General features: G+C 43.4%; 1 protein-coding gene across 2 annotated transcripts in view; it reads right to left on the bottom strand.

Annotated features, from left to right (window-relative positions):
• The window catches only part of CDH18 (cadherin 18), a 227,731-nt gene extending 217,849 nt beyond the window's left edge, over positions 1 to 9,882 (bottom strand). For both annotated transcript variants that reach the window (XM_026048532.1, XM_026048535.1), the window contains exon 1: positions 9,836 to 9,882. The gene's annotated coding sequence lies outside the window, so the exon portion shown is untranslated. The remainder of the gene's footprint in view (positions 1 to 9,835) is intronic.
• Positions 9,883 to 10,618: the final 736 nt, after the last annotated feature.

The following is a 10,618-nucleotide window of genomic DNA, read 5'->3' as shown; positions in this document are numbered from 1 at the left end:
CCCCGGCCCTACGGGCGGCCGCCGCGGCCCCGCACGGGCGGCAGAGCGGAGCGGAGCGGGACGGGAGCGGCGTCGGGGGCAGCGGCGGGGGACGGCGACGCTGCCCGCCCCAGGAAGGGAGCCGGGAATGCCGCCCGCCCGCCCGCCTTTCCAAACAGCGGGAAGGGAAGCGGCTGGAGCGCACGGGGCAGCGAGAACCAAACTCTGCCCTGGGCTCGCGTGAATCACGAGCAGGATAATTTCCCGGGAACTTTTCAAACAAAGCCGCTCCTAGCAGTATACGTTAAAAGCCATAAATATTTAGCAAGTAGGGCAGGAGGGTGTTTGACTTTGGGAGACGCAGGCTCGGGGAAGGAGCCCAGCAGAGCGCGGTGGCTCTGGCTCTTGGCACGTCCCCGGGGCTGGCAAGCGCAGCCCGCAGGGGTCGGCGCGCCAGGGAAGAGCCCTAGATCCAGGGAAGAGCCCCGGGCCCCTTCCCACCCCAGGAGCCTCCGCTGCCTTGGCGAGCTCCGGGCCGGGCTGCTCTCTGTCCCGCAGGTGCTTTTACCCGTCTCACCCGGCTCCTGCAGAAGGACCTTTCAGCGCTCGCGGGTGAGGCTGATGCCAGGAGCGCGGAGGGGAGGAAAGCGGCCTCCGCCTTTGCTGGGAAAGAGGCCATGCAATTCCGCGTGGAACAAAGAATCCACTCTCAAGCATTCTCTAAAGAAGCCCTACAGACCAACCCAGAGGCATACCCAAAAAGCAAACCACTTATTTTAGGCCTTCTTCAGTGATTTGCACTGTAGAAGGCAAAACGATGAATATTCAACAGATATTCAGAGCCAAACTCATCACTCATTTGCTTCTGCAGGAAGTCGTACAATGCAACAACAACCAGAGGGGAGTCTTAATATTCCAGAAAAGCATCTTAGATTAACTATACAGATATAAGCACACACCTATGTATATGCACACATACCTACTACAGAGACTTCTCCCAGGCAGGAGCAAAAAGCTCCTGTCGAGAATTCATGAGCAGTATTGCGGGCTGAACTGGAATAAAATGGTTACAGATACTCTGAACATTCTCCAAATATTAGACCATTCCGAGGAAGAAGGTGACAGCTTGAAAAAATAGCCTCATGCACTCTGTCTTTTAAGTCTATATTTTAAGACTAAATACTGAGATGTGGAGTTATTGATGTTAGGCTGATCCTTTCATCACTTTGACTGTCTAAAGAATTTAAATTTGTTACAGGAAAAAAAGAAAAATAAAAAAAAAAAGGCAAAAAAGAGCTCCGTGAAAAGCTCCACAAAACAAAATTATTGCCTGGGACTGCAGCGGCAGCATTGCCAAGAGAACTCCAAGGAAAACTGGGCATAGCGCAGGACACCACTCTGCAGGCAGGATTTACCGCAGGAGTCCTGCAGACTTGTGCAGGGTTTAACACTACCTCAAAGCACAATGTTTTGCAGATTCATTCAAAAAATTCCTTCCCCGTGCTTGAGAAATCGTGACAGTGAGTACCGATTTTTTTATTTATTTGTTTTGCCTGTTCTAACTTGTGGTTTTACTACATGCTTAAGAACTATGCTGAAGATGGACTAGTTGCAAAGTAGAACATAAAGCTTTACCATAAAGCCAACTGAGTATCTACAGATTTTTTAAAAAAGGTGATCTTTAGCTGCTGTTGCATTTCTCTTTGCTATCTAAAAGCTACAGTTAATCATTTATAGAATATTCCTACAAAAGTGGTCTCTCTCTCTGTTGATGCTTAATATGCTAAACATATATTGATCATCTTGCAGGTAGCTGCTAGAGAACTGATCATTTAGGTAATATTGAACCAGTCGTAAAGTAATGAGAAAATCCAGGTGGCTTATAGATTGCAAGTTCTCTGTACCCTTAGACATTAGGAAAGGTTAAGACGGTTCTGAGATAAAAACAATGCCCAAGTATGATGTCAGCTCAGCCTTCAGCCTGACTCTTCCTTTTTCTTAAGCCCAAATAGGTGCAGTCAAAAGTTAGCACAATTGCTGCCAAGGATTTCTGTTCAAACTTCAAGAAGAATCTCACTAGTTGCTACCGACATGACTCATGTTCCTGCTAACAGCACCAGGTAGCCCTCTCCTCCAGCAGAAACTTTCCAGTCCTACAAATCTGGTTACAAAGCAGTATTTCCTTCCTAAAGCGAGACAGTATTAACAATAAGATGCTTCCATTGCATGCCATCAATTTCCTAATGCATAAAGAGAAATAACACTGCCATCCCTAAAAACAAATAACTGTATAATTGGCTGGTGTTTTTTCTTTTTTTTTTTTTCTTTTTTTTTTTTTTTTTTAAGATAAAGGCTTAATTGCATTTAATCATTATTTTTGTTCTCATCTGCAGTGCCTAAGAGCCAGTCACAGCAATATGTCTGAGAACAATTATTCCTCCTCCCATTGCTATTTCAGTTTTTTATTTCATAAACATTCTTTTATCTGCACAGAGAAACTAACAAATATTTCACAAATATTAACATGTGCAGAAGTGAATTTTTGCAAAAGTTTGTGTATGAGCTACTATGATAGGTCTCTAGAAACTATTATCTAAGAAACACTTCAATGAGTGCAATTACCAATCAGTCCTAAAGAATTTAAAAGTAAAATATGACAAGGAGAGTACAAGAATCCATGTATTTTGACATCAACCCATCTGAGAAATATTTTTCTAGCTTACTTAGATTTTTATAACAGAAAAAATCACACCGAAATGGATCAAAGCAGTAGATATTTTCATTTTTATCAAAACACCTTTTTTTCTGATATAAAATGGCCACACAGAAATGTTCAAGTCTGTCTAGTGGATGAACCCCCAACCAGCTGACCCATCCTCACGCTCCTCATTGACTCTCTGTCCGGATGCCAGAGAGTGCCTCTTGTATGAACATATTTTATGGAAAGTACTTAATCTGGTAATTGGCACAGAAGTTCAGAGGGGATGGGGCTAACACAATTCATTTTGCATACAGCCTCACTGAATACTCTTTGAGCCACGACACTGACTATAAAAAATTCAAATAGTTGACTAGAAACAATACATTTTTAATAGAGGTTAGCAAATTCCATAAAACCCGAATCACGCGGGGAAGGCAGCGCTGCTGATACTGCCTTGGCTCCTTCCACACCAAGCATCACTGGAGCATTTTCTAATAAAACAACAACAGCTGTTGCTGGATGTACGATGCCAGTAACAGTTGCCAGTCACAGAGAACTTGTGGTAGGACAGTCATTTGCCTTTGCTACTGCCCGGCGCGACAGGTAACACATCCGGGCTGGATTTGGAGAAAGCAACGGAATGCCTGGCACGTAGCTAGCTGTCACCGTGAAATCCGGACCCACACAGGCCCTGGCAATGGGGCAAGGGGCCCTAAGGAGAGCGAGGCGTTCCAGTCTCCGAGTCAATGTCCCTGCACACCAAAGGCAAGAGAGGAAAGGAGGCTGAGCTGAAGGCAGTGAAGTGCCAGCCTCGGACAGCGGAGGAGCTTCCTGCCTCTCCTGTGTGATTTCATCCTGGTACATGTGGCAGAACACATTCCATCGAGAACCGTGTTGAACTGGGAAGCTTCCTAAGAAAACACATAGCCCTGACTGTATGTACTGTGACCCCTGTAAAACGAGACGCTTCCCAATAACTATATAAAGTTTATATAAAGTATAATGCATTTTTGCAAACTTAAATCTGGTGAGGAAACTATTCCTATTCTTCTGAAACTATTAAACAAAATGCTAATTTGTTCATAGGCTAATATTAAGCACCTACAGATCAGGATTCTCTCTGGGTTGCTGTCAATGGTCAGTTAGATACTCTGTTTTTACATAATACATCAGTTGGTCACAAGGATGCCTGATTTCAAATTCTCAATATTGTTTTTGATTGGATTTGAAGGCTCTTGCAACAGACAAGGAGGTACGGCGTACTTCCCCACTACAGCAGGAACTTTAATGTATTTTTGCATTAGAATTACATAAATACTAACAAGCAAAAGGTCCTGGGTCATTCTAAAGACAAATATTTTCATAAGGCCCTTCTAAAGGACATGATTTCTGGGAAAAATACACTAAGAGAGATCACCACTCTTAGACTCAGCAATTTGTGGGCTCATGTTTGGTGATCATAAATGAGAATTCTACAGTGTATCAATATGATAATAAGATTTCTGTTGAAGTGAGAATATTCTTTCCACTGAAAGTACAATGCCAAAATACAGTAAAGTTGTGTTAATGAAAGATTCAAATATTTGTGTAGTTTAGAAAGGAGAATCTTTATTGGGACTTGGAAAGAGTCCTCCCTGCTCCTGTATTATTTCCCCATGTGATACTGCCTTCTCTTTCCGTACCACGGTGCTTCTTGCAAAAATGTGCAGGATTAACAACAGGAATACGAGCACTAGACATGTCACGGAATCACAGAAGGGGTGGGGGTAACTCTGGAGGTCACTCCGTGCAGCCTCCTGCTCAAACAGCAGCAAGCTGCCCAGGACCAGGTCCAGCCTCCAAAAGCAGCTCTGGATACTGTTATCCTCCTTTGCCAGAAAGGCACAAATTCCCAATATATTTGGAGTAATACTATTTCATAATTATATCAAGCACAAGCACAGGACCAAAGCTGAATTTGGAAAACTGCTCAAGTGTTTAAGGAGACCTTAATTGCTGAGCCACCTAAAGCTTGTGGGTATTTAGTTCAGAGCTGTAGAGTCAATTATTACCTAACCCCAGTACTTCCATTAAGTGGATTAACCTAGTTTCTGGTTTGAGAAGGAAACGGGATAAAGCTGAACAGATTTCTGAAAGAGGAAGAAACTGAGCAGAAGAGAAATAAAGGATAAGCTCCTTAGATACTTCTGAAGTCTGAAAGCTTAGATTGACAGCATTTTCATTTAGAAGTGCCAAATGAGAAAACAAGCTTGAAGCCTGCATATTGCACTGCTCAAGAGCAGCCCTAAAGCTGAAGCGCATGGGAACCTTCCCGAGCTGAAGGGCTACCTTATGGGCACGGTACACGTTGCTGTCCTGTGGCACCAGGCTTGGTACCAGGTTTGTTGTTTAGCACAGGAGGGAATCTGCAAGTTTTTACTGATTATAAAATGCCAGTGGAGACAGATGCCAGATATCACCAAGTAAGAGGCACCTCTTGTATTCCTATAGTCAGGTAAGCATTGGAAACTACAGTCAAGAAACAGCGGGGGTTCTTGCTAGCCTTGTTTTCACTGGGAGAATCACTGCAATTCTACCAGCCAACTAACAGGCTCCCACTTAGGAAATGTCACCAGCTGCCATTTATTTATATTCCAAACAAACAAACACAAAACAGAACTATTGGAATGCTTCTCAGGATGTGCTTTTTTGGTACCAATTACTTATTACTGCTCACACTGGAATTATTTAAAATTAATAAAAATGAAGACTATCAGTACGTTTTGCTCTGTAGGCCAAGACGAAATAACCTCGTGCTAGATCGTGACAAACAATAAGGCAGACACATATGTTTGCTCTTTTCCCCGAGCGTAAACATAACACAGTTTTCCCAACTAATGTATTTACTTTCATTTTAATTAAAACAAAATGTTTAGTTACATTTCTCGTGTTCTGTCAAAGAATTAAATAGATAAATGTCTAGCAGGGGAAAAATGACAACATTTTCTTTAGTGCTCCAATTGTAAACATAATCGATTACTACCCATCTGTTCACTAAAAGCATAGGAAACATTTCATGTAAGGATTTATTTCTCATAACAAGTTTCATAGAATCATAGAATCACAGAATGCCGAAGGTTGGAAGGGACCTCAGAGGTCATCGAGTCCAACCCCCCTGCTCACGCAGGGTCACCTAGAGCACGGGGCACAGGGCTGCATCCAAGCGGGTTTTAAAGATCTCCAAAGAAGGAGACTCCACAACCTCTCTGGGCAGCCTGTTCCAGTGCTTTGTCACCCTCACAGTGAAGAAATGCTTCCTTAAGTTCCTGTGGAACTTCCGATGCTTCAGTTTGAAGCCATTTCCTCTAGTCCTATCCCTGTCCACCACTGAAAAGAGGCCGCCCCCCTCCTCCTCACTGCCTCCCTTGAGGTATTTATACACGCTGATCAGGTCCCCCCTCAGCCTTCTCTTCTCCAGGCTGAACAGGCCCAGATCTCTCAGCCTTTGCTCATAGGGCAGATGTTCCAGGCCCCTGATCATCCTCGTAGCCCTGCGCTGGACTCTCTCCAGCAGCTCCACATCCCTCTTGTCCTGGGGAGCCCAGAACTGGACGCAGTACTCCAGATGTGGCCTCACCAGGGCTGAGTAGAGGGGGACGATCACTTCCCTCGACCTGCTGGAGACGCTTTTCTTAATGCACCCCAGGATCCCGTTGGCCTTCTTGGCCACCAGGGCACACTGCTGCCTCATGGTCAACTTGTCGTCCACCATGACACCCAGGTCCCTCTCTGCGGGACTGCTCTCCAGCAGGTCCACCCCTAATCTGTACTGGTGTCCAGGGTTATTCCTCCCCAAGTGCAGGACCCTGCACTTGCCCCTGTTGAACCTCATGAGGTTTCTCGCCGCCCAGTCCTCCAGTCTGTCCAGGTCCCTCTGGATGGCAGCACAGCCCTCAGGCTGTGCTGCCCTTTAACTAAAGGACTTTGCTCTTGATCTCATACTTTCTGAGATGAAATAATTCTTTTTTCTTCTTTCAAAATGGAACTTGCTGGTTCTCTTTCTGTATACCATTAGATAAATTTCCACTATTGTGTTCATGTATTCATACTCTTCCAATTCCTTCTAGTATTAAATCAGAGCTAAAGGAACTGCTTAGGACTGGCTCTCCCTGAGGAGGCCATTACAAAGGCATGTTCATAGATCCTAACCAAGAGAAAGAATTAAATATCAGAATCATGTATAAGATGAGACAAACAACAAACAATTCAGAAAGATTCTAGTTTTGCTTGGAGGAATTCAAGAATGAGATAACCAGCCAGTTTCCTTGAGGGTTTATTTCAATGGTTAACTAGTCCTACATTTAGGAATGTTCATCTATTGACTTCCAGTCAGTTTTAAGAAAAGATATTCTGCCTGCCAGTGAAAAGATCAGCCTTCCCAGCTGTCATTCTTTCCAATCTATTAGGGACAATTTTGTACACTGGACAAATGCGAAATGGGACAGGACGCTCCAAGCAGTGCTATGTGAGATGTCTGACATCACCATGAAGCTGCTCTGTATGAAAATGTCGAAGGAATCTCCCGACAATGGGAAGAGGGCAAACCTATCCATCTTCCAAAAAAGTAAGGAGGAATGTCCACAGAACCACCATCTAGTCCCTTGCAAATTCATAGAGCAAATCCTCCATTTTCTTGAAAACAAGAACCTGACTCAGAACAGTGAGTATGGATTGGTCAAGGTCAGGACCTGCCGGACCAACCTGCCATCTACAGTGAAAGACTGGCTGTGATCCAAGAGAGAGCAATGGAGATGACTAACGAAACTGTCTCCACAGCACAGCTGCAGCCAAACTAAGGAGACAGGGATTGGAAGCACCACAGGGCAGTGCAGAACTAACTGGGCTGCCAGGCCTTGCAGTCTGTGTTCCTCAAGAGCTGACACTGGAGCAGATGCTGTTTACTATCTATGAAGACACCAAACAACCTGAACAACAAAATGGAATGAAAGATGGATCCAAATGGGAGGGAGTGGTTAACGCCTGGAGGAAGAGGACAGGGTTCAGGGCAAGCCTAGGGAGAGGCCACTGAGATTATCTGGGCGCTGGATGATGTGATAGACGAACAGGGGCTGAACGGTGGTTTTGTCAGGCTAGGAAAGACAAGGCTAGGCAGGAATCTGCCTGCAGTGTGCCAGTGCCCAGAGGGGAGTTACAGAGAGGACAGACTTAGGGTTGCACAGCAAAAAGACAGGGGACAATGGTCAGAAGTCGCAATCAGGGGACATGACCACTGTGTAAGTGGAGATGGTTTCACAGTGAGCGTGGGTAAGCACTGGAACAGGCTGCCCAGAGAGGCTGTTCACTCTCCTCCCTTGAAGGCTGTCAAAACTCAAGCAGAGAAGACTCGGAGCAACCCAGTCTACTTCAAAGCTAAACTTGCTTTGCCTTCAAGAGGAATTTGGACTAGACGACTTTCCGAGTTTTTCTTTGAATCTCTGCAGCTAAGCTAGACATCTTTAAATCAATCTGGTCCTTTCTTCTTCCTTTCCTACACTGACTACAGCAAAAATATGCGACGGCCAAGTTATGCCTTTGCAATACTGCTGAACTCAATAGCTGCACAAAGGTAACCAGAGAGCCTCTCATCCCTCAGACATGGTAACTGAAGACAATCAAAGGACAGTAGAGCATCAGCAGGAAGAAAAGGAAAACAAATTGCTGAAACTTAGTCCCAAAAAGGCCAGACAGCTGTATGCATTCAGAGAAAAGATAGAGTCCCATAAGGCAAGTGCTGTTTTTAAACCATTCATTCTTGGAATATCAGGAAGAAATGTCTAAACTACAAAAAAAAAAAAAAAAAAAAAAAAAAAAAAAAAAGGCATTTTAAGTGTTCATTATTAATAAGGACGCATTAAGCAGTTGATATTTAACTAAATTTTAAAATAGAAATATTTAATAGCAAGTTTTCTAAAGCTGGAAGCCTATTTAACATTTCCCTTCACTCCTGTACAATAAGAGGCTACAGATTACTTGTCCTTTTTTTTTCTTTCTTCTAAATGCTTCAATAAAAGCTGAAGTTCATTGCTGTAAATGAAAACCCAGTGTATAGCATGCACATTTTTTACATACCAAATGTTTCACTGCTTGGAAAAGATTATTTTAGCACTTACAATATGTAGACTGTTTTATGTCCAGATGATTCAAGCTAATACTAGTTGATATTAATTTCATTTAATATCATCCATTTCATTTTGACCTTCCAGACAACATTGTACCACATCTAAAAATATTTGTAGCTGTGGCTTTTAATGGATTCACTCTATCATCACGGCCCAAATGAATAGGCAAATATTGATCTCCAGCACTGTCCTGTGATGTCTCAATGCAATATCCGCATTAATATACGTGGATGTTATTAAATTCCAACACAGACATTATTAAATTTAGCCCCCAGTCTGTTAATATGTCTCTTAATTAATAATGTATTTTCTAATTTAATTATTTGTCCTGTAGCACACGTCTTTTAAAACCAACCTTGCCCAACAGAACTTCCAGTAAAACACATTACTGCAGGGTCATAAGTACCAGCACAGTTAAGGCATGAACCATTCTTCAGCTAATATTATAGTTATTAATGCGTTCCTGCTGCTTTGAAAGAAATGTACTTCCAAGGGTCTACCACATCATTGTACAAACACTCAAAGGTTAATGGACAACTCGGACTCTTTTCTGGCTTGAAGAAGCAGAAAGGTTCCCTAAAATCCTCAGGCCACTGGCAGAACGAAGAGGGATCAGAGAATCATAGGATGCTTAAGGTTGGAAGGGACCTCAGAGGTCATCTAGTCCAAACCCCTGCACACGCAGGGTCACCTGGAGCACCTAGAGCAGGATCTGCCGCCGGAGGCACCATTTCAGAGTGGCTTCCAGCAGAAGCAACTAAGAGACAGCCTGAACTTTCCCGAGCTCATCTGCTACAAAAGCCTTTCGGAAACATTCACCGTGTCCTTAGATCTGCTCTGGCAGCAGCACGGTGCCCCGGAGGGGGACCAGGCCGGGTACTCGGCACCAGGGGTGCAGAGCGCAGCGCAGAGCTCTGCAGCCCACGGGGCAGGAGGCAGCACCTGCCTTTAGAGGGGTGAAGGCAGAAGCTTCGGCACCAACATATATTGTCTTTACCTTAATACTGCTCCTGATAAGCAGTCACATAAATGAATTTAAAAGTATTATGCCTCCAGAGTGGTTCCTCTATAGGCGACTTCAGAAAGCCTTAGCAGAACACAGGGAAGAATTTGAGCTCCTTTGCCAGAAGTGTCATCTCTTCTCTCAGCGCACTTCTGTTCCCCCAGACAAAACCAGCAGCATATAATGCAATAAATCTGTGATGAGGACAAGAGAAAAAAATTTATTATTAATGCCAATTTGAGCATGTTAAAAGCTCCTAAAGCTTAGTAGTTGCTGCATAGCTAATTCCATATATAGAGAATAATCTAACTTAGGTATCCAAGCTTAAAAAGAAGGTTCCAAATGGGGGGGGAGAACCTACTGAGGTAAGCGTAGTTTTGAAAGTCAATTCCTTTTCCAAAAAACTTCACTGTAATGCCAAAACAATATATTTACTTCTTATTTACACTCAACACAAATATTACTTGTATTGCAATGAGAACAAAAAAGAAAAAAAGAGAAATGGAAAGAAAGACAATCATTTGAGGACTGAGTCAGTTTTTGAATCTGCCATCTCCTTAGCTATTTTCTTTCTTTAGTAGTGAACTGCTATAATACCTTGTAGGTTGAATGGCTTACCAAAACACAACCTTGCACCCTCATTGCTGACGGTACCTTCTAAGTTATAGGATAAACTATGGAAAACCTGGGGTAGAAACTAAGTTGATTGATGCAAAGTATGTTAATTTCAGGACTACCAAATTCATGACTGATTGGTCTACTGCAACAACAAAAAAA

The sequence above is a fragment of the Nothoprocta perdicaria genome, unplaced genomic scaffold, assembly GCF_003342845.1.
Source record: "Nothoprocta perdicaria isolate Ctin4 unplaced genomic scaffold, notPer1 scaffold_55, whole genome shotgun sequence".
NCBI lineage: Eukaryota > Metazoa > Chordata > Aves > Tinamiformes > Tinamidae > Nothoprocta > Nothoprocta perdicaria.
This window is presented reverse-complemented; position numbering and strand designations above follow the sequence as displayed.